Source organism: Oryctolagus cuniculus, chromosome 1 (assembly GCF_051225735.1).
Source record: "Oryctolagus cuniculus isolate XC-2025 breed Fujian yellow rabbit chromosome 1, ASM5122573v1, whole genome shotgun sequence".
Taxonomy (NCBI): Eukaryota; Metazoa; Chordata; class Mammalia; order Lagomorpha; family Leporidae; genus Oryctolagus; species Oryctolagus cuniculus.
This window is the reverse complement of record NC_142867.1, coordinates 169,085,112-169,109,946: the sequence shown is the minus strand read 5'-3', so window position 1 is coordinate 169,109,946 and position 24,835 is coordinate 169,085,112. Positions and strand designations below refer to the sequence as shown.

Below are 24,835 nucleotides of genomic sequence, written 5' to 3'. Positions count from 1 at the left end.
AATGGAGAAGATATGGGAACTGCTGCATCAACCTAGACTCCCAAAGGACTAAATTCACAATGGAAAAGTGACTGAGATAAACGAGCCCCACTTACAGAAAAAAATAAATAGGAAGCTTGTTTATTCCCACTCCAGCCCTGGATGGAAGGAAACACTTTCTCTGAAAATTTATCTTCTCATGACAAGTTAGCTTCCTCCATAGATTTACAGTTTGAAATCATACTTCCTGATGCCTCCAAATGATCGAAATTGAGAATAACTATAAAGTGGTTTTATAGTGGTAGTGTCCTAAGACAAATGAGAAAGGAAAACACAAATCTTATCTTGAAGAACTCAGCTGCAACCCAAATCATCAAGTATTCCCTTTGAAAAATTTCCAGGGCAAATAAATACTTTACAATCCAAATTTATAAACAAGCAAGAATATGAGACACCATAGTGAGAGTCCACAGAAGGAACAGGTAATAGAAACCAACCCAAGGCTTCATGTCTTAGAACAATCAGAAATGTCATCTTAAATAATTGATCATAATATGTTTAGATAGGTTCTTAAAATGATAGAAAATGGGGAACAACTATCTTTGAGATGATCCAGATAGAATTTCTGGGAATTAAAAACATACTATTGAAATTAAAATGCAGTGGATCCCCTCACCCAGTTAGAATGGCTATCATCCAAAAATAAAAAAATAACAAATACTTGCGAGGATGTGGAGAAAAAGGTACTCTAATACACTGTTAGTGGGAATGTAAACTAGTACAATCATTATGGAAGACAGTATGGAGATTCCTGAGGAATCTGAATAGTGACCTACCAAATGACCCAGTCATCCCACTCTCAGGGATTTACCTAAAGAAAATGAAATCAGCATATCAAAGAATTATCTATACACCCATGTTTATACCAGCTTAGTTCATAGAATACATAAGATATGAAATCAACCCAGATGTCCATCAACTGATGAATGGATAAAGAAAATGTTTTATATATACATGATGGAATAATGCTTTGTCATAAAAAGAATGAAGTGTTGTTTTTCACAAGAAAATGGATGCAATTGGAGATCATTATGCTTAGTGAAATAAGACTGTCCTAAAGAGACAAATATCTTTTCTCTAATTTGTGGTAACTAATACAGGGAGTACAAAAAAGTAATGTGTTGAGTGGAATTGTCATCTTGAGATATTATTGTTTGTAGCCTTTGCCTATACTCCTTAGGAACAGTGGTCTGTTTATGACTTGTTGAATTATTTAGTGGAGGATTAATCTTATGATTATAAATTGAAAGTATGTTATCCAGGGGCCACTATTGTGGCATAGCAAGTCAGTTCAAATCCTGGACGCTCCACTTCTAATCCAACTCCCTGGTAAAAGCAGTGGGAGATGGCCCAAGTGTTTGGGCTCCTGCTATGCACATGGGAGACCTGGAAGAAGCTTCTGGCTTTGTGCTGGCCCAGCCCTGGCTATTGTGGCCATCTAGGGAGTGAACTAGCAAATAGAAAATCTCTTTTCTCTGTTTCTCTCTCTCTCTCTAACTCTGACTTTCAAATAAAGAAATAAACCTTAAAAAAATAAGAAACTTGGTCATTGAAGAAAATCTAAAGAAAAGTAAGAAAGGAAGGAGGGGAGAGGGTGAGAAGAAAGGGATGGTTGGAAGTATCATTATGTTCTTTTTTAAAGAAAGATTTATTTTATTTATTTGAAAAACAGAGTTCAAGAGAGGTAGTTCACTCCCCAAATGACCATAATGGCCACAGCTAAGCTGATTCGAAGCCAGGAGCCAAGAGCTTCTTCCAGGTATCCCATGTGGGTGCAGGGGCCCAAGGACCCAGGCCATCTTCTACTGCTTTCCCAGGCCATAGCAGAGAGCTGGATCAGAAGTGGAGCAGCGGGGACTTGAACGGGTGCCCATATGGGATGCCAGCGCTACAGGCCAGGGCTTTAACCCTCTGCGCCATAGTGCCAGCCCAATCATTATGTTCTTAAAGCTATATTTGAAATACATGAAATCTGTTCCCTTTATACAAATAATTCAATTTTCCATGATGCATTAAGAATTATTTTCAAACAACTTATACCAAATGTTTATTTACTTACATTCTTTTTTAAATTTCAGGGTTTAGAGTGAATAACTCTAAAAGTTTTAAATGTTATTACATAGCCTAAGGGCAATTCAGTCATACCTAGTATCAAAATTTACAATAAGAAAATCACAAAATAATTCAGTGGATCAATTAAACATCGGAAAGGTGACAGTGTTCAGTGATTTAGAAAACATGTCTGAAGATTTTCTTTAGAATACCACCCAGAACCATGTAGAGGTGGTGGCCGGCACTGCAACTCAATAGGATAATTCTCCGCCTAATGGTGTCGGCACACCGGGTTCTAGTCCCGGTCGGGGAGCCGGATTCTGTCCCGGTTGCCCCTCTTCCAGGCCAGCTCTCTGCTATGGCCTGGGAGTGCAGTGGAGGATGGCCCAAGTGCTTGGGCCCTGCACCCCATGGGAGACCAGGAGAAGCACCTGGCTCCTGCCTTCGAATCAGCGCGGTGCGCTGGCCGCGGCAGCCATTGGAGGGTGAACCAACAGCAAAAGGAAGACCTTTCTCTCTGTCTCTCTCTCTCACTGTCCACTCTGCCTGTCAAAAAAAAAGGTGGGGGGTAAGATATTTGGAGGACATACTGAGAGAGTTTAATGTGAATCTGGAATCTATTTGGAATTATGGAAGGACATGCCAGAGTACGAAGGAATAATATTTGAATATACAATGACTGAGAACGTTCCAGAATTGTTGAAAGATCCTAATTCTCACCATTTCTTATCCCAGAATTCCAGTAAATCACAACAAAAGAGAGAGAAGGAGAAAGATAGACAGACTTCCATTGGGTTGTTTCATTCTCTCCAAATGCCCACCTGGGAGCCAATGTAGGATGTGGGCATCTTTTTTTGTTTTGGGGGTCATGGACATCTTAACCACTATGCTATGTGCCTCTGCCCCCTCAAAAAAAAAAATAAAAAGAAAACCCCAGAAGATCTGAGTGGGCTCAGGGATGGATATTTATGGTGTTAGAATAGCCCCAGAACCTGTGGAATTAACATCAGATAATTGAGAACCACCGAAGCAGCTCCGCAGTCCTTTGAGTACTATTAAAAACCTCAAAGGCAGCCTAAATCTCTGTATTTTACAGAGGAGGAAGGACCTTATCTGAAGTCACACAGATAGTGAGTGGGCACCTGGTAGAACCAGGGCCTGATTTCAGATCTTTCAGCTCACAGAGCAGTCGCTGTGATTGCTCTTTCTTCTGTCCTGCCGGTGTTTCTTCAAAATACTAAACAACAACAAAGAAAGCCAGTGTATGCAGAGAAGTACAGTTCCAGTTGATCCAGGAACCTTTTGGTGCTTTCCTTATGTGTCATGCCTGGACTTTCATACCTCTTTGGGGACATTCCTACACAATGCAGTGTCCTATCTGCAGAAACCAATGAAGCTGCTCACATTTTTGGCTGGGTGCAAGAGATGCAGCCTTGACATGTTTCCTTCTGGCCTTTAAGACAGCTGAGGATACAGTGAGAATGGCTGTAGAAATGTGATTAAACTGAATCACCGAAAAAAGAATTCTAGCACAGAACTTTATAGAAGGCAACAGGGGACGAATCAGTGGAGGAAATTTCACCATATGCAAACCTCTCCTAAAGAAATACTGAAGGGAGCCGGCGCCGTGGCTCAATAGGCTAATCCTCCACCTTGCGGCGCCGGCACACCAGGTTCTAGTCCCGGTTGGGGCGCCGGATTCTGTCCCGGTTGCCCCTCTTCCAGGCCAGCTCTCTGCTGTGGCCAGGGAGTGCAGTGGAGGATGGCCCAGGTGCTTGGGCCCTGCACCCCATGGGAGACCAGGAAAAGCACCTGGCTCCTGGCTCCTGCCAGGATCAGCGCGGTGCGCCGGCTGCAGCGGCGGCCATTGGAGGGTGAACCAGCGGCAAAGGAAGACCTTTCTCTCTCTGTCTCTCTCTCTCACTGTCCACTCTGCCTGTCAAAAAAAAAAAAAAAAAAAAAAAAAGAAATACTGAAGGGAAAAGCAGGTGTCAGGCTACATTGCGTCATGTTTCAGTTCACACAAGTGAACAAAAAAATCTATAATCTGTTTTGCTTCAGTTCACTGCTTTAGACCTACCTTTGTAAGTCTGTTTAAAAAACAAACAAACCCTATATCCTAGAGCATGAAGTAAAGCAATTTGCAAGGTTATGCCAATGTATTTATTCATTAAAAGATAGTATTTCATGTGTGTTCACGTATTATGGAAAAGTTGAATGATTGCATAATTCAAGATAAATAGTATGCCAAGTGTGAGAATTATTTGTAATTGGCAACAATACAGGCACAACTGATTGCTTAACTGAAGGTGATACCTTGCTTACTAATGTCAACGTTGACTCTGGGAATAGAACTCAGATTCCAAAGCCTAATATGATTTAAACAATTTAGTATTTGCAGAATCCTAAATTACTAAATTATATCAGCTGATTTATTTTTTAAGAGAAGTATGAGATGTTCATAAAGCAAAACTTTGGATTTTGAAAGTATTCTTTAAGGTAGAAGGCAATGTATGCCTTTACATTTGTTCATTTGTAGAGAAGCATGCATGCTGATTTGGGTATGACATATTTCTCAAACACGTATTAATAAGAAGAAACTTAATCCAGTTACCACACATACATGTTTAGAGCTAGTGATAAAAGTGTGCCTAAGTTCTATTTTCATTGCATAAGAATGTTACTAGATACTTCTGGAATTAATCCTGGAAGCTAAGAAGCTTCTTTTGAAGGCAGCTTTAGAAATGAACAAGGAATCAGAAGAAGATGGGGCAGGCATTGTGGTACAGAGGGTTAAATCTCTGCTTGTGACACTGATATCCCATATTGGAGCACTGGTTTGAGTCCTGGCTACTCCACATCCAATCCAAAACCTGCTAGTGTGCCTGTGAGGACAGTGGAAGATGGCCCAAGTTCTTGGGCCCCTGCCATCCATGTGGGAGACCCAGGCCAAGACTCTTGGCTTTGGCCTGTGGCCATTTGGGAAATTAATCAGTGGATGGAAGATCTCTCTCAGTCTCTCTACCTTTCAAATCAATCAATCAATCAATCAATCAGTAAATCTTATTTTTAAAAAAAAGGTATGGAAACTTGACCATCCTCATATGAGAAGACTTTGTCTCCCACCTTTCCTACTCCATGGGCTGTTCCATCTACTCCCAAACTGCTGACTTCACCAACTTTATGTGAGATTTTTACTTGGCTTAGCCTTGGTTAATGAGTAACTGTACTTGGGGTGAAAATTAAAAAGTGAAAAGATTCTGTTGAAAATATCTCTTAAAGATAAGACTGAAAATGTGTTTTCTTTCTTTTTTTTTTAACCAAGTCTCATGTCTCAATGCAAATAACTTTAATGCTAAGTGTTTTGAGTCTGCTCTCATGGGCTTCATGACACTAAGGAGAAATTGTGATTGAGATAATGGGAGTTAATAATAATTGAACAGTCAGGTGTAAGCATTACAGGTACCCTCTTGATAAAACAGCTATGTTCTCTTGTGTTAGTAGCATCCAACTTACTATATTAAATGACTACTACATAGTGACAATTAGGATTATAGTTTCACAAACCATTTGTTTCTAGAGTGAGTAAGGAAAAAATATGTACCCCCTTTATTAAAAATATTACTATACATACATTCAGGTAATGTGAATCTTTTTTTCTTATGGGAGAAAATGCAGGAAGCTGGGGGCAAGCAATGGGTTAAGCCTCTGCTTGGGATGCCTGCATGTTTGGGTATAAAAAGTCCCCAAGTGAAATAACAAGTGAAAAAAGTACATAGTCCCCTCTTTAGAAAGAAGCTACTGATGCAGGTGTCATGGCACAGTGGGTTAAGGACACCCACATCTCATATCACAGTGCCAGTTTTTGTACCTGGTACTTCCAGTTCATCTTCCTGCTAATGTACCCTGAGAAGTAGCAGATGGCTTAAGTGGTTGGGTCTCTGGAACCATGTGGGAGACGCAGATGGAGTTCCTGGCACCAGTGCTGGTTCCTGTAGGCATTTAGTGAGTGAACTAGGGGATGGAAGGAAGATCTCTCTCTTAATTTATTGTTGCTGCTGTTTTGTTTTTTTTTCACATTTTATAGCAGAGGAAAAAAAAATTAGGCTCAGAAAAGATAAGTGGGATCCCAAATCACATAGCTGGTCAATGACCAATAATGGATTTGAGTCCCGTCTGCCCCTAGAAATGTTTTTTTATGCTATATTAAATTCTTCCCTTTAAAAAATACAAAATAAAACAAAAACACCTTCATTGGTACAGTGTAGTCCACCAACAGTGAGGGCAGCATGCACCAGGAGACTTCTACCGGGGGAAGTGCCTCAGATCCTTCCATACATACCTCCTTATTCCTTGCCATAATGAACTTTGTCCTCTAAATTGAATCTCCTAAAAAGTTCCTTTTGCATGCAGATATCAGCTCCAGGAACCCAGAGGGAAACCAAAGAGATTAGAGTTTCTACCACATTTTCCTGAAGTCCCTGAGTCAATTATCCTGTTGTTGATGTTGATGGGATTAGGGTTTCTTTCTGCTGTCCAAGGAATTAATTATTGATCTCAGTCTTTCTAAATAAAAGAAAAAAAAAAAAAAGCCGGCCCCATGGCTCAATAGGCTAATCCTCCGCCTGCGGCTCCACACACCGGGTTCTAGTCTAAATATCCTTGCTGCAAATTGAGATGCAAAGAAAGAGAATTCTGACACTCTTCACTCCCACTATGCTTGCCAAAATTTCAACTTGTTGAATAAAATATATATTGATTTTGGCACAGTCACACTCATATCTCTAAAAAAAGACCACATATAATCAGATTTATTAGCATAAATAATCCTTGTTGTCTATGTTTTCTTCTCTAATGCTACCCACACAATATTTATAGTGATTTAATGCCATATAAAAATCTCTAGAATAGACTTGTGCTGCTATATTTACTGATAATAGTATTCCTTGGCATATATTTGTTCTTCTTGTAGTGCTGCTTCCCATGTGCTATTTCCCTGTAAGGATTTAATTCCATGGTACAACTGAACTTTTCATAATTGAAGTTTATGTACATTCTTGGGACTTAGTTGTAAGGACCCAATCAATTGCATGTTCTGTTTTTCAGTCTTTGGCAGAACCTGGACAGAAATGGAAGCTTCCAATGCTAAATGCCTTCCTTTATTTTCATCCTTGATTATTTCATCCCTAAGTGAAAGTTCTGACAGAATTCTGAAAATGGGAAAGGATAAAGGGTAGTTATACAATGATAGGAGATAACATTTAGATTATTGAGAAAATCAATTAAAAAGTCACCAGAGATCAGAAGCATAACCCACATTCTTAGAAGAATAGAGAAAATATGAAATTTCAGCTGAAGAGAGTGATGCTTGTTAGCTAAGCATGCTTGTTTAAGGATATCATCCAGCTGTGTGATTCACTTGAAGCCCTCAAACTTTGAAAAATAGAGTTGTGCTACTTCTGAAAGGAAATCAAAAGAGGAGGGTCAAGTACTGGATAGAGAAATGTGGGCAGCTGTAGATAGGGATGCTGGGAACAGCATAGGACCACGGTGGCATCCAAGGGTGATTCAAGCACAGAGGCAAAAGTGAGAAGAAAATCCAGCAGCACCTAGCCCTGGACACGCCACCCTCAAATCTACAGCTCGTATTGCAGTCACAGTATGTACTTTCAGATGTGATGCTGTTTTCTTTGTTAAAATAGTCTGGAGACATATTTTCACCTGTGATAAGATGAGGCAAAGAAAAACCCAAAGGAGAAAAAATGCCATGAGGCGGACAGCAAGGAGTAAAGAAAGAAAACAATCTTCAAAGTCAAGTCTCTAAATGAAGCATAGCAGCAAAATTAATGAGTTTTTAAAACTACTCATTTATATTGTCACTTCCTTACATTTTCACAAATAGTTTATTTTTGAGGGAGTGACAATTCTCAGTTATTCTATTTATCTCCCTTTTACTGAAAACCACTTGTAAACAATTGTGAGTAGGATTGCCTTGAATAAGCATTAGGGGTATTGTGTAGGGGAAGGGAACATTTATTATAGACAATTATAGTCTATCTAAGCAATCATTAATAATTTTACAAATCATAAAAGGAAAACAAAATAGAATTACAAACTAGTAGAAAATATTATCATCAACTTCTATTTTTGGTACTAATAATAACAAAACAGCCTAATGATTTATTTTGTAAAAATTAAAAAACCAACAGTTTTCCATGCTTCCCAAGATTTTCTTTTGCAAAACCCAGAGTATTGCTTTCATTCTTACCTTGGATCCTGTTTCAATTTCTTCCTTGCCTAAATAGCATCAACTTTGTTTCCAGAGAGCCTGCAGATTGTTTTTATTACCCAAATTTGGCAGAGAACCGAATGGCCTTAGAAGGCAGTTCTGGGCGGTGCAATTTTATCAAGTTTTTGAGCATGTATAGAGAGCCAGAAGAGTTACAATCCTGGCAGTGTTGCTTTCTGCTTTCTCCCCGGTGTTGCTTAAAATGTAACCAGCAATTATGCATTTTATGTTCTTGTTCTATCTATCTATATATCTATCTATCTATCTATCTCTACTTTTGCTTCCAACTCAGATTGGAATTCCCTCACACACAACTCTCCTCCCCTGCCTGTCTCCATTTTCCAACTGTTCCTCTACCTCTCACCTTCACTGCTTGGCTCCTAAACTAGAAAACTTCCAAGTTAAACTCTGAAACTTTACTTTCAGTATTGCTCAAATTGAAATTTTTTTTGACATTTACATTTTCAGTTTCAACCATTGGCTTCTTAGTTTACAACTTTCACTATGAGTTCAGTTTGCTCTTCCAAATTTCTTTACAGTGGGGTTACCCCCTTTGCATAGCAGTAATATGAAGCTCATAGCAAATATCATCAGATACTCTGTGCATCTCAACATACCTGACCTCCCTCCCTGCTTCCCAGTTTTATCTATCCTTTCATGTGTCCCCAGTATCTCACAGAAGGCAAGACTTTTGCTACAAATCCTGTGCTGTAGATCCCATCATACTACCTCAGGAGAAATTTTACTCCTACACGTTCTGTCTCCATTTCTTTTGGCATCTATGTTATAATTGTCACAGGAAACAAAGGGATGTTCTTTTAAGGCAGAGGCTATAACTACATCCTAAGATTGTGTTATTATATGAAAAACTGTTGATTATCGGGATAGCACTTTACACATACAAACAGGTCTATCAAATCTCCACAGCCATCTGACCCACAAGTTTGGAAGGGTGGGCTTGAATCAAAGGGACAGAAAAAATGTTCTGTAAAATGACATAACAAGAAATTTTTAGTTTTTCTCTTGGCATACTGAGGGACATTAAGGTTCTGAAATCCAGAGGAAAGAGAAAATGAGATAGCAACAAGTAGCTGGCAACCCAGGGCTTGGGAAAGATATGATTATGATGGGGTCCGCTTTGGTAAAAAACAACAAAGAAACCAAGAAATATTTGAGGTCTGTTACCCAATTTAAATCCGTTTTCTTTTAGGGGTAGTAATATCATTTCACGTTCCCCACATTGGAGCAAATATGTGTTACCAGCCTCAGTGTTGTGTTTGGGAGAAAGGAAGGAAGGAAGGAAAATAGCTGTCTCCACCCTTGGGATACAGCACCAGAGAAAGAAGGCAAACAAGATACTGAGAATGTTATGGATATATGTTTCCTGGTGTTTAAGTTCTTGCCTTTGTGTGCAGTAAGAATTCAAAGTGGAGGCATAAGTAAGGTACACAGTGAGAGCAGGATTTTTTTTTTAAGATTTATTTATTTATTGTGAAAGGCAGAGTTAGAGAGAGAGAGAGAAAGAAAGAAAGAAATCTTCCATCCACTGATTCATGCCCCAAATGGCTCCCAAGGCCGGAGCTGGGCTGATCCGAAGTCAGGAGCCAAGAGCTTCTTTCAAATCTCTCACATGAATGCAGGGATCCAAGTACTTGGACCATCTTCCACAGCTTTCCCAGGCACAATAGCAGGGAGCTGGATTGGAAGAGGAGCAGCCAGGACTTGAATCTGTGCCCATATGGATTGCTGGCACCACAGGTAGAGACTTACCTGCTACACCAGCCACAAGAGCAGGATTTTTATAGAGAGTGAGTATACATTCATGTGTAAGTGATGGCAACCCCACAGGGAGAGAGACTCACCATAAGAGGGCCAGAGAGTGTGTGAGAGAAGGCAAGAAAAGGGCCAAAGCAATGAGACCAAAAGGCACCTCCCCCATCTAGCAGTTCCCTTTGTGGAGTAGAAGGGTGGTCCCCTAATTGAATATACAAATGAGGTGGAGTTTGGGTGGAGTTTACTGTGAGTGAGGTTTTCTGGGAGTTTTTATAGCACTCTCACATGGAGTTTAACTTCCACGTATTCATCGTGGTGGTGTCTCTTCCTTCCCAGTCCCAGATGAGACTCAGGTACATGGTGGGAAAGTGAGCATACTGGATTGACATGTAAAAGGGTGGAGTTAAAATGCAAGGCTGCAAGAGACAGAGGTTGTGGGAAAACCTTCCAGCTCATTTATTCCCAACTGATTCTGCCTAGCTCCCCCATGTCAAGATCAGTGCCGATCAGGAATTGGCTGTTTGCAGCTAAATGGGAAGAAGTGACAAGTTGCAACCAAAGGAATTTTAGCATGCTCTACTCTGGAAATGTTTGCAAACACTGAGGGATTAAAAGAGGAAAGGCTTAATCTCTCACTACACTTCATACTTTAAAATCAATTGTATTTGTTATTAGAACTGTTCTAGTGTTCTTTTGAGTTTGTATTTGAATAATGTGTTTTTGCTCATCTTTTTTCTTTCAACCCATCTTTGTCCTTATATTTAAGATTTGTCTTTTATAAGCAATATATTGTTGAGTTTTGATATTTTGCCTCTCAAATAATATAGACATTCACTGCACAATTTGGTAAATGTTTTGAGGAGAAAGCTCAATTCTCCAGCCTTCTGTTCTTACTGGGATCCTGGCCCTTCCAGTCCCCAATTTTGTCTCTCCAACCCTACAAGACCATTGAAGTCTTTTCCAATTTCTCTGTCTGCTAACAGTAGCCTCCTGCCAAGATTTCCAGCTTCCTATTGCAGACTTGTCAGTTGCCCTTGCAACTGTTAACAGAAAGTAGCTTTGCCTGTTAGCTAATCTCTCGGGAATCCTCACCCATCATCCTCAGTGTTTCAATAGCTTTCTCCTGTCTTTAATCTAGTTCTTCCTCTTCTTCTTTCTCTCCTCCTCCTCAGCCTATATCCTCCTCCTTCTCCCCTTCTTCCTCCTCATCCTCAGCCTCCTCTTCTTCCTCTTCCTCTTGCTCTTCTTCTTCCACCTCTTCATTGTCTTCTCCCTTTTCTCTATTTCTTCTCCTTCTATCCTCCTCTCTCTTTTTTTAACCTGTTCTCTTTGATTATTCTCAGCCATAACAATGAGCAAGCCATAAGGTAGTCCATTCCACTTTGAAGTAAAAATCTCTTGCTACTTGAGTTGTATACAGAGGAAGTAGGGTTTGAGGAGGCAGAAGGACTAAGAGTAAGGTTATGAGAACTTTATTCACGTGATCAAACAATTTATTATCTAAAGTATAAAGTTTTTAAAAATGAGAAAAACAGGAGCCAGCATTGTGGCTTAGTACGTAAAGCTGCTAACTGCGATGCTGGCATCCCTTATGGATGCTGGTTCTAGTCTGGCCGTTCCACTTCCAGTCCAGCTCCCTACTAATGTTCCTGGGAAAACAGTGAAAGATGACCCAAGTTCTTGGGCTCCTGCACCCACATGGGAGGCCTGGATGAAGTTCCTGGTTTCTGACTTTGGCTTGGTCCAGCCCAGGCCATTGTAGCCATCTGAGGAATGCATCAGGGGATAGAAAATCTTTCTCTCTGTCTCTGTCTCTGTCTCTCTCTCTCTCTCTCTCTTTCAAATAAATAAGTAAATCTTTAAAAATGAGAAAAGCATCATTAATAATTGTCAGATTTTCACTCCATGTTCCATCTTACCAAGGTCAGTTACATAAAGGACCAGCCCAGCTCACCCATTCACTAGCTAGAGCTCTATAAATTGAACTGTCTTCATCATACTGTGGTCAGTGCTGAGATTGAGGGGGTTTTCTTAAATACTTGCTTTCCTAAGAATGAGCGTTGGTATCACTTTAAGGCCTTTTGCCAGCTTTTTGTGCCATTTACCCTTCACAGGGAGAGAAGGAGTTTATAATGAGCGGCTCTGCAAAGATACATGACTTCCAAAATGCCAGCTGTGTCCTCTCTTAACAACGGGAGTACATTTCCTCCTGAACAGTTAAAATTGGATGGGTGGGAAACTGCAGTGAAATCTTGTATGCAAGATGTCTCAACAACCTCAGGCAGTAAGAATGAAGTTCTTCTAACTGCTACCAGGGAGTTCAGTGAGACATGGAGATTGCCGTACCACAGCCCTGAAGCTCTCAGAAACTAGTATGGAATGCGCTTCAAAATCATCAAAGAATTTTTATAATGTTTATATATTAAATAAAAAGTGAAAGAAGCTAACCAAGTGAAAAAAGAAAAAAAAAAGCAGTAGCAAAGTAGGAAGAAAAAAAAAAAGCAAAAGCAAGTTGCCAGAAACCACTTGGAAAGATAAGCAGGTAGACTTTGTTTTTCTATGACTTTGGGGTAGGAATATGAACATTGCAATGGCCTGGAAGGGTGCCCAGGCAATGCAATTTGGACAATGTTTTGTTTTTGATTTGGCATATGACTATGTGAAATCTAAAGAACTGTAGAATGCTGTTTCCCAACTTTTAGTAAAGGGTGGAACAGAAATGTCGATACTTTCCATATTTATTTCTGGAATATTAAAATATATCATGCTTATCATCATAGAGAATTAAATGTTATGGAAAAAATGGAAAAAGTGTTTTTAACAGCATCATTAAAGTCTCAAGTAGATTTGTTTCAAAGGATGTTATTAATATTTATCTGAAGATATCTGAATATTATAACTTTTATTTATCTCATTTAATTTTTAAAAGACATAAATATTGTACATATTTATGGGATACAATGTGATGCTCTGATACACACATACATTGTGTTAATATACAGTCAGAGTAAATACATCAATCTCTTAAATTTTCAATATTTATTTATGGTGAAAACATTCAAAATCCTATCTTCCTGCTTTTAAAGATAGAGAAATACACAGTGCATTCACATTATCCATAATCACCCTACTGTGCAACAGGCTCTAGAGCTTCTTAACTTCTTACTCTTTTTTTTTTTTTACAGGCAGAGTAGACAGTAAGAGAGAGAGAGAGAGAGAAAGGTCTTCCTTTTCCATTGGTTCATCCCACAATGGCCGCTCTGGTCGGTGTGCTGCATCCGACGCACTGCGCTGATCCAAAGCCAGGAGCCAGGTGCTTCTCCTGGTCTCCCATGCGGGTGCAGGGCCCAAGGACCTGGGCCATCCTCCACTGCACTCCCAGGCCACAGCAGAGAGCTGGACTGGAAGAGGGGCAACCGGGACAGAATCCGGCGCCCCAACCGGGACTAGAACCTGGGGTGCCAGCGTCTCAGGTGGAGGATTAGCCTATTGAGCCGTGGCACTGGCCAAACTTCTTACTCTTATTCACCTATAATTTAGTCTCCATTATTGATCTGTCTAAGTATTCTGTTTCTTCATGATTCATTCTTGGTAAGGTCTATCCATCCAGGAATTTGTCCACTTCTATGCTATCTGTGGGGAGCAATCCGGACTAGACTAAGTTACTCGAATTAAGACTTGTTCTGTGCATCTGCTCTCCCACAATATGGCGCTGGGAGAGAAGTAAACAGCTTCCGCACAGCTGCCTCCAGTTCAACCAATTAACTGTAGGACTTGCTCCTGATTGGAGAGCAGCGTACTCAGCCGAGTTGGGATTGGCGGAGGAGGACTATAAAGGAGGAGAGAGACGGCATGCACGAGGAACATCTATGGGGAACATCTGAGGGAACCCGTGCAGCCCCCGAGAGAACCGGCCGGTGGTGTGCCGCTCCCCTGCGGAAGTGGGGAATGCGGCCAGGGGGAACTGCCCTTCCACGGAGGTGGAAGGGATAGTAGCCAACCCGGGAAGAACCAGCAGCAAACCCGGGGAGGGCCGAGCAGACGAAAGAACAGCGCAGGGTCCTGTGTCGTTCCTCCACGAAGAGGGGGAGCGACATAATGGTGCCGTGACTCGGATAGGAAACCTGACTCGGATAGGAAACCTGACTCGGATAGGAAACTTAGGACGGATAGCAAACTTAGGAGGGAAGAAACGGGAAGAAGCAGGAAAATACCGGAGAGAGAGACTAGCAAACAGCCTAGGGAAAAGCCGGACGAAAAAGGAGCCGGAAGAAGCTATTGAAAGCCTAGGCATAGACTCGGATTCGGACTACGGGGGGAAGCTGGGAGAAATCTCTAAGGTCGAAAGCGAAAGTGAAAGCTAGAACAAACAGACTCGGACGTGGACTGTGGGGAGAGGCCAGGAGAAATGAGGGAGGAATATCGTTGGAGGAAAGTTTGGGGAAACATACCGGGTAGAGAAAAATGTTAGGGAAATTGAAGCCGCGGGGGGCAGGCCGAGGCGGAAACGAAAGCCACTTTGGGGTTCTCAAGTTAGCCCGGGAATAGGGGGCGAAAAGTTGAAGCCAGAAGCTGAAACGTGAGCCAGGTTGGGATCCGTCTGATTAGCCCGGGGAGCAAAGGACGGGAAGCCAAACCGTGGGGCGGAGACGTACGCTGGGTTGAATTCGCCAGGCTAGCCCGGGGAACTTAGATTGAATCCTAGTGGCGGAGACGCAAGCTACGCTGTGTTACTCGCGGAAGCCGCCGCGTGCAGAGAGAGCACGGGGCGTGAGTAGATAGGGAACGGGGCTGGCGTAGGCCGTGGTTCAGACGCGAAAGGGTTAAGCGTGGAGACCGCGGACCGCGCAAAGCCGGGAAGCCGCGCAGATGAGGCGCGGGCTGAAGCGGCTCAGAGCCGGTGAGGCGCGGAGAAGCAGCCTCGGGGCGGAGCCCGCTGGCGGGGCGAGGCGCCGGGAAGCTGCGCGGAGCCGTGAAGCTGCCGGCAGGGCGAGGCGCCGGGAAGCCGCGGGGATAAGAGAAAACAGAAGTTTAGAAATGGAATGAGAGCGGGAAGCTGCGGGGATAAGAGAAACAGAAGTTTAGAAGTAAAAGAGAAATAGGAATGTTGGCAGACAGAAGTAAAATGGGAGAAATAGAAATGCCCGGAGATAGAGAAATAGAGAAAAATAAGGCCTCCCCTCAACATGCCAATTAGGAGGCTTGGATTCGGTCTGCCCGATTTAAGGCGGTAAGCGCCAGCAAAGCTCGACCAGAGTATGAGCTGCAGGTCACCGAAGATAGGCACGAACCAACACTAATAAGTCTCCCCCACAATAAGGCAATGAGAAGGCTTGGATTCGGTTTGCCTGATAGGTTTTGTAAACACCTGCAGGCAGTTCTAGCAGAGCAGAGTATGCGCTGCAGGGCACTGAACACAGGCACGCATCAGCGCCTAAAAACCTCCTCACAACATGGCGAAGAGAGGACCCGGATTCGGTTTTCCTGATTGATAGGACTTGTAAGAGCCTGTGGCAACTCTAGCAAGTACAGCAGAGTGTGTGCTGCGGGACACCGAAGACAGGCGCGTATCAACGCCAAAAAATAAAAAGAAAGGGGGATCTGTGGGGAGCAATCCGGACTAGACTAAGTTACTCGAATTAAGACTTGTTCTGTGCATCTGCTCTCCCACAATATGGCGCTGGGAGAGAAGTAAACAGCTTCCGCACAGCTGCCTCCAGTTCAACCAATTAACTGTAGGACTTGCTCCTGATTGGAGAGCAGCGTACTCAGCCGAGTTGGGATTGGCGGAGGAGGACTATAAAGGAGGAGAGAGACGGCATGCACGAGGAACATCTATGGGGAACATCTGAGGGAACCCGTGCAGCCCCCGAGAGAACCGGCCGGTGGTGTGCCGCTCCCCTGCGGAAGTGGGGAATGCGGCCAGGGGGAACTGCCCTTCCACGGAGGTGGAAGGGATAGTAGCCAACCCGGGAAGAACCAGCAGCAAGCCCGGGGAGGGCCGAGCAGACGAAAGAACAGCGCAGGGTCCTGTGTTGCTCCTCCACGAAGAGGGGGAGCGACACTATCAAGTTTGTTGCCATATGCTTGTTGATAATAATATCTAACAATCCTTTGTGTTTCTGTGGCATCAGTCATAACATCTCTCTTTTTAACTCTGATTTTAAGTATTTTAATCTCTCCCTTTTTTTCTTAGCGTAGGTAAGGGTTTGTCAATTTGGTTTACCTTTTCAAAGAACAAGCTCTTCATTTAATTGATTTTTAAATATTTTATTTATGTAATTTATTTATGCTCTTGAGTTTTATTCTTTCTTTCTTCCTTTTAATTCTGGATTTGATTTGCTCTTGCTTTTCTAGTTCCTTGAGATGTGGTGAGAAGTTGGTTGATTCAGATCTTTCTGCTTTTTTGATGCAGGCTTTGGTTGCTGTAATTTTCCCTCTTAGTTCTGCTTTTGTTGTATCCCAAAGATTGTAATATGTTGTGTGTCTATTTTCATTTTTTCAAGAAATTTTTAAATCCCTCCTTAATTTTTTCTTGACCCATTGATTATTCAAAAGTAATTTAATTTCTATGTATTTATATAATTTTTATTTTTATTGATTTCTAGTTTTATTGCTTTTTAGTCAGAAAAGATGCTCTTTAATTCAGGGGTGTGAAAAATTTGGCCTGAAGGCCATTTAAGGCCTGCAAAATCATTTCATCTGGTCCTGCCAAGGCAACTGCAGATGAGATTCAGTAATTTTTTCTGGAACACAAATAGTGTTATAAACATCCAAATGACCCTTGGGAGAAAAAGGGTTCCCCACCCTTGCATTATTTCTTTTCTTTTAAATTTGTTGAGACTTGTTTTATGAGTACTATTATGATCTATCCTGAAGAATGTTCCATGTGCTATTGAAAAGAATGTGTATTTTGCAGCAATTAGGTAGAATATTCTATTGTGTCTGTTAGGTTCAAGTGATCTATAGTAAAGTTTAACTCTACTGTTTGTTGGTTTTCTGTCTGGATAATCTGTACATTTTGAAAGTGGAGTGTTGAAGTCCCCTACTATTATGGTGTCGGAGTCTATTTCTCCCTTTAGGTCCATTAGTATTTACTTTATGTATTTGGGTGCTCCAGTATTGGATATAAAACTACCTGAATAAGAAAGAGAAAATATGAATATACCTATAGCAAATAAAGAGGTTGAATCAATCATTAAAAATCTTCCAAGAAAAACTAATCACAGACAAAATGGCTTCACTTGTAAATTTATGAATCATTTAAAGTACAATTGACACCAATTCTTCAAAAATAAGAGGCAAGGATAGTTTCTAATCATTCTTTAAAGCCAACAACTACTATTTTATCAATGGTAAAGACAGCATAAGAAAATAAAACTATTGACCAATATCCTTTATGAATACAGATGCAAAAAGCCTTAACAAAATACTAGTAATATGAGTCCAGGAACATTTTAAGATTCCACATCATGACCATGTGGGATTAATGCTAAGAATGAAAGAGTGTTCCACCAAATGAAAAATCAATGAATGTCATACATCATGCTTATGGAATGAAGGAGGGAACTCACATGATCATCTTAATGCATAAAATCTTTTTTTTTTTTTTTTTGACAGGCAGAGTTAGGCAATGAGAGAGAGAGACAGACAGAAAGGTCTTCCTTCCATTGGTTCACCCCACAAGTGGCCACTACAGTTGACGCGCTGCGCCAATCCAAAGCCAGGAGCCAGGTGCTTCCTCCTGGTCTCCCACGCGGGTGCAGGGCCCAAGAAGTTGGGCCATCCTCCACTGCCTTCCTGGGTCATAGCAGAGAGATGGACTGGAAGAGGAGCAACTGGGACTAGAACCCAGGGTGCCGGCGCCGCAGGCGCAAGATTAGCCAAGTGAGACGTGGCGTCGGCCTGCATAAAATCTTTTGACAAACTCTGTTACTCTTTAATGATAAATAAAAATTCAACAAACTAGAAAAGTAAGAAATTTTCTCAGTACAATAAAAGGCATTTGTGGAGAATTCGAAGTAGCATTATACTTGATGGTAAAATACTGAAAGCTTTCCCCTCTAATATCAAAACACACATTTTTTCACAATTTTTGTTCAACAGTGTTCCAAAAGTTCTAGCCAAAGTAATAGACAAAGACAAGAGATGAAAGGCAAACAAATTGGAAAAGGAAGAAGTAAAATTTTCTCTGAAGATGACGTGATCCTAAATACTGAAAAAATTTTAAATTCTCAAATAAATCTAGTAGGGCTAATGAATGAATTTGAGAAAATTTCAGATACAAGAGCAATGTTTAAGAGTCAGTTGTATTTCTATACAAAAATGAATCAAAAAATTAAGAAATAAAGTTCATTTATAATAGTGTCAAAAATAGTTATGAGTACCTTTGACGAATTAGGAAGTACAAGAATTGTATACTGAAAACTGTAAGATGTCACTGAAAGAAGTTAGTGAAAATCTGAATGAATGGAAAGACATTTTATGGTTAAGATTTCAATTCTCTCCACATTGACCTGCAGGCTTTTTACAATTTCTATGAGAATTGTAGTTGACTTCCTTGTAGAAATTAAGAAACTCATTCTAAAATTCATATAGAATTCCAGTAAACTCAGAATAGTCAAAATGATCTTTAAAAAGAAGAGGGGTGTCATTGAGGTACAGTGAGTTAAACTACAACTTGAGATACAAGCATCCCATATCAGAGTGCTGATTCAAGTCCTAGTTACACCATGTCTAATCTAGATTCCCAATAGTGTGCATCTAGGGAAGTGATAGATGATGGCTCAGTGCTTGAGACCCTGCCACCTATATTGGATACCTAGATGGAATTTCTGGCTCCTGGCTCTAGTCTGGCCAAGCTCTGGCTGTTGCGGATATTTGAGAAGTGAACCAGTACATGGAATGTCCTCTCCCTACCCACCTGCCGTGTGTGTGTGCGGGGATGGGTGGGTGGGTGGATGTGAGTGTGTTTCGCTCTCTGTCACTCTGCATCATAAATAAATAAGTTTTTAAAAGTAGATTCCACATACAAGTAAAATCATGGAATATTTTTCTTTCTGTGTCTGGCTTATTTCATTTATCATAAGGTCCTTAAGCTCATCCATGTTGTGGCAACTGGCAAGATATTCTTTTGGGGGGTTGAATAATAATCCCCTATATGTATATTCCAGAGTTTCTTTATTCATTCATCCACTAATAGGAAGTTTAGATTATTTCAGTATCTTGCCTACTGTGTGTAATGCTGCAGTGAATATCAGAATGAACTAGATATCTTTATGAGGTAGTAATTTCATTTCCCCTTGGTATACGCCCTGAAGAGGGATTGCCAGATCATATGATATTCTATTTTTAGTGTCTTTAGAGATCTTCATACTGTTTTCCATACTGACTGTACCAATCTACAGTTCCATCAACAATGTACAAGGGTTCTCTTCATACCCTCACCAACATTTGTTATCTTTTAATTTTTGATTATAGCCATCCTACTGAGTGTGAGTTAGTATGTTATAGTGGTTTTGATTTGTATTTCCCTTATGGTTAATGGTGTTGAGTACCTTAGGACTCGTAAAACTGAGTAGTGGGAGGATAAGCCAATTTAAAAATGGGTAATAGTCCTGCATATACATTTCATCTCTAATTTTATCTTGACTTAGAAAGCTGCTGTTGGGTAACCTGACTCTGCAAAGGGGTTCAGAAATTATAAGAAAGTGACAGTTGTGTCTTACTGGAAAACATTTTAATATATAAACATAGTAGCTTTTATGTCCAATTATTATTGTTACTTCACATTCATACTCCTATAGGTACTGTAGTGAAGTGCAGTGTTTGTTTTCCATTTCATCTATAAGCTGTAAGCTCCTTGATGAACCTTGTACTCATAATTGTATTCTCTGTGTGTAATCTAGGTAGGTCCTGGCACATAGAAGCTCCATAAAATTTTTTTCTGAATGAATGATTTTCCCATATTCTCATAGTAAAATTAACTGCTAAGTAAACTGTTTGCTTACTGTGAGTCATAGAGTATTCTAAGTAACATATATGTTATCTCATTTAATCCCACAATAATTCAATGAGGTAGATTCTTATTATCCTTATGTTGCTGATTGATACTCAAGCTCTGGAAATTTTGAGTGATTTTCCCAGTATATCTAAATTTGATTACTTGTCACCACTGCTGTGCTTCTATCCTCCTTCATATCACCATCACCACTTCCCAAATGTATTGTTCTCTAAATTTCAAAAAGTAGTTTGTAGAGTTATTGAGATCCTTTGTCTTCACAGTTCAATGACCAACTGCTGAGAAAGGAGTGTAAAATCCACAGCCATACTTATTGTGGAATTATCTGTTTCTATCTTTAGTTCTATCATTTTTGATATCATGTAAAGACTCTTATTAGATATATACGTATATATAATCTTTTAAAAAAATAAGTGAAGCCAGACAATAGTAAAACAGTATATTTAAAGTACTAAAGTGGGCTGGCGCCATGGCTCACTTGGCTAATCCTCTGCCTGCAGCACCAGCATCCCATATGGAATGCCATGTTCTAGATTCGGTTGCTCCTCTTCCAGTCCAGCTCTCTGCTGTGGCCCGGGAGGGCAGTGGAGGATGGCCCAAGTGCTTGGGCGCCTGCACCCACGTGGGAGACCAAGAAGAAGCACCTGGCTCCTGGCTTTTGATCAGCGCAGCACTGACCGTAGCGGCCATTTTGGGGGTGAAACAACAGAAGGAAGACCTTTCTTTCTGTCTCTCCCACTGTCTAACTCTGCCTGTAAAATTAAAAATACAAAAGTACTAAAGAAGAAACCTGTCAATTCAGAATTCTATATTCAGAAAAAACTAAGAGAATTTGTCACCCCCACATCTGCAAATACTGAAGTAGGTTCTTCCAGTTTGAAGAGAAAAAAAAAAAAGAGAGATGCAAACTCAGATCTTCAGAAAAGAATCTAAAAATCACTGTAATATTAATCATGGGGGGGGGGGGGATGGCACTGTGGTATAGCATTCCATATAGGTGCCGGTTCGAGGCCTGGCTACTGCACTTCCAATCTAGCTCTCTGCTATGGCTTGGGAAAGCAGTGGAAGATGGCCTATGTCCCTGGGCCCCTGTACCCTTCACATTCTTTCATAATGATGGCTATCATTTTGTGTTTCTATGTGTAGCACATCCTTAAGCATCTTTTGTAATGCTGGATGAGTGGTTACAGACAAATTCTTTCAATTTCTGTTTGTTATGGAAGGTCTTTATTTCACTTTCATTCATAAATGAGAGCTTTGCAGGGTGCAGTATTCTGGGTTGACAGTTTTTTTCTCTTAAGACTTGGACTATGTCTCCCCATTCTCTTGTAGCCTCTAGGGTTTCTGATGAAAAGTCATCTGTCAGTCTAAATGTAAATCCTCTGAAAGTAACCTGGCATTTCTCTAGTGCACATTTTAGAATCTTTTCTTTATGTTTTACTGTGGAAGGTTTGACTATAATGTGTCATGGTGAAGATCTTTTCTGGTCATGTCTTTTAAGAATTCAAGGTGTTCCCTGTACTTGGATGTCCCTTTTTTTCTCCAAATTGGGGAATTTTTCTGTATTTCACTAAATAGGCCTTCTAGTCCATTCTGTCTTTCTACACCTTCAGGAACTCCTAGGACCCATATTTTGGGTTGTTTGATAGTGTCCCATAAATCTCCAACACTATTTTTAAGTTTTCTAATTTCTTTTTTTTGTCTGACTGAAAGATTTCCAAAGATTTGTCTTCTAGCTCAGATATTCTTTCTTCTGTCTCAACAGGTCTGTTGTTAAGGATTTCCACTGCATTTTTATTTGATCTGTTGAATTCTTCATTTTTTAAAAGATTTTATCTATTTATTTGAGAGATACAGACAGAGAGAGGGAGAGACAGAGAAAAAGGTCTTCCATCCTCTGGTTCACTCCCCAAATGGCTGCAACATCCACAGCTGGGTTGATCCGAAGCCAGGAGCTTCTTCTGGGTCTTCCACATGGGTACAGGGGCCCAAGCACTAGCAACATCTTCTACTGCTTTCCCAGGCTGTAGTAGAGAGCTGGATCAGAAGAGGAGCAGCCGAGACTTTGACTGGCATCCATATGGGATACTGATGCCGCAGGTGGAAGCTTAGCCAATACACCACAGCACCGGCCCCCAAATTCTTCATTTCTAATATTTCATTTTGATTTCTCTTTAAAATCTCTGTTTAATAGGGAAATTTTTCATTAATGTCATGTATGGTTTTCTTTAGTTCATGGATTTGCTTCTGATTGCTTTTGAGTAATCCTGTGATTAATTTTTGAATTCCATTTCAGTCATTTGATCAGTCTCTTCCTCTTTACATTCTAATATTGAAATGTTGTTATCTTCTTTTGGGGGCATCATATTGTCTTCCTTATTCTTGCTTTAGAGTTTCTGCATTTATTTTTAGACATTTCTAGAGTTAATTTTTCCCCCCTTTGGTGGCTTTTATTTTTGAGCTATGCCTCTGTGGTATGTACCACATAGAAGGACCAAACAGAAGTGACCCAAAAGAGGGAACTTAAGAAGGAAGATAGGGGATACCAGAGATATGCTGAAACTTGTCTACACAAGTTCAGGCCATGTGGGGATGTATCTAATGTGAGTCTAGATTGAAAAACTGCCTGTCTGCAAATGGGATAATTGGACTTTAACCCAGAGCTAAGGAATGAAATATCTAGGAAATACCTACTAATGGGATCAGGAAATCGAGTTTATAGGAATTGAGACCTGGTGAGGTCAGCTTGACATTCAGTTACATGGTGGGAACAACACCCATCAAAATACTTCATTTTTAATCTTTTATCCTGCCTGGCTTGCTCAGGATAGAACAAAGAGCCGCCTGAAGGGTGGGAATAGGCGACTTGTTTACAGTAAACTGTGAGCTCAAAAGGATGGAATTGCTACTCCCTTGCTATTCTTGTGGTAAAATCAGATAATGAGGGGGGAAGGAAGAAGACTAGTTGGCAGACTGGGCCAGAGGTTGAGGGCATGGAGAAGGCCCGGTTCCCAAACTCTCATTTGCTTCTCTGGGTGGAGGGTGTTAGAAAGGATTATAGATAAAGGCAGGGTGAATAGATATGGAAAAGGGCTGTTCTGAGATAAGGGTGAGCAGGAGCTTAGAATTCCCAGGCATGAGAAGGGATACAGTGAGTGAGACAGTGAGACCAGCAAATGTAGAAGAAAGGGGTTTTGGCTGTTTAGTGGGAAACTTGGAAGCTAAAAGGAGAACATGAGGTCAGAGGGAAGGTTTAAAACAGAGACAGGTGAAGGATTGGACATAGGGAATCTCCTTCCACTTTTCTGAATGTTCACAGAAGTGGTAAATATCCTGAATAATGTGCCGTTAAGCAGCCATTTGGACTAGCTGTCAAGCTAGGAGACAGCTGAGAGGAGGGATGGAAGGAACGCAAGATGAGGAAGTTCCCATGGCAACCCGTGGAGTCAAAATCATTTCTGTGCCCAAAATCATGGCCATCTGACCAGGAGAGTATGGGAGTGGGGAGTGGGGTCATCACCCACATCCACTGGAGCCCAGGGCATGAAGCCTGTAGAAGAGAAATAGGGGATTGAGTTGTCACCCATAGCCACTGTTGCCTGGGACACAGAGTCTGTATAGGTACAAGGCTGTAGGAGCTGTGGTGCCTGGTACCAGGACTTCGGGGACAAAGTCACGTAGAACTACAACCCGTAGAAAGTCACGAAGAGAGGATCCTCCGCCCGACCCATCTTACCTCAGGATTTTGAAGGGCCAGCGTGTAGATGGGAATCACAGAGCATTCAATAGTGAAGGGAGGCCAGGGGTGAGTTTTGTGGTTGGCAGAAGTCCGGAATCCCAAAGCAGCTCAGATCCCCAAGGGGAGAGCAAGGTCGATGGGAGAGTCTGGTCCTGGGTTTTGGCACCAATGAAAGATCACCAGAAAACACACCAGACATCAGAGTAAGGGAGGTTTATTGTTGGGTGGCGAAACCTGACAGGCTGCCTTCCCATGCATGAGAGAACAGCAAGCCTATGCTAGAATAGGTCTTATATAGCTTTGCAGAGGTAAGGAAGTGGGAGCAGCAAATCCTGTTAGGGTGGGGTGGAGCTGACACTTGTGGTTGGGCCATTTGATCATCAGACTTCTAGTAAGCCAGGCTAAGCTTAGGATCAAAGCTTATTGCACCACATGGTGACAGGGCCAGAGCCTAAGATAGCACCTGGAGCTTAAGATGAAACCATTTTACTAATCGCCCTCCTTGACAGCAACTAGTTAATTTCCCCCTGAATAGCTGACTTCATCATAAAATCCATTTATGTTATATCCTAGTTCTTGAGATAAGTTTTATAAAGTAAAAATCTGTGGAGTCTTTTTATGTTAATGTACCCACACCATGCTTGGGCATGTGCCAGGAGAGGGTAACAGCTTAAGTTGAAAAACTGCCTAAGTACCAGGTACAGTACATACATTATATCACTTATACAATATTATATCATTTAATCTGTGTTATATTCATGTGAGGGAAACTGAGGTTTGGTTAAGTTACATGAACAAAATAACATTGCTACTAGGTAATAGTGCCAGGATTAAACAACAGATCTGTTTAACTGCATTGCATTTTGCTGATTATATTCATGTGTTAATATTATCATCAAAAGTTAGTATTAAGCCACTTAGT

General features: G+C 41.0%; 1 protein-coding gene across 11 annotated transcripts in view; it reads right to left on the bottom strand.

Moving 5' to 3' along the window:
* IL33 (interleukin 33) overlaps nucleotides 1–24,182 on the bottom strand; it is a 48,565-nt gene extending 24,383 nt beyond the window's left edge. The window contains exons 1-2 of one of the 11 annotated variants that reach the window (XM_070051852.2): nucleotides 8,360–8,409; nucleotides 5,963–6,083 (exon numbers count right to left, since the gene is read on the bottom strand). The gene's annotated coding sequence lies outside the window, so the exon portion shown is untranslated. Of the gene's footprint in view, nucleotides 1–95; nucleotides 289–5,962; nucleotides 6,106–6,433; nucleotides 6,509–8,359; nucleotides 9,048–23,910 lie in introns of those variants that run through there. The other 10 variants (XM_051845861.3, XM_008255012.5, XM_008254994.5 and 7 more) reach the window with 10 other exon arrangements.
* Nucleotides 24,183–24,835: the final 653 nt, after the last annotated feature.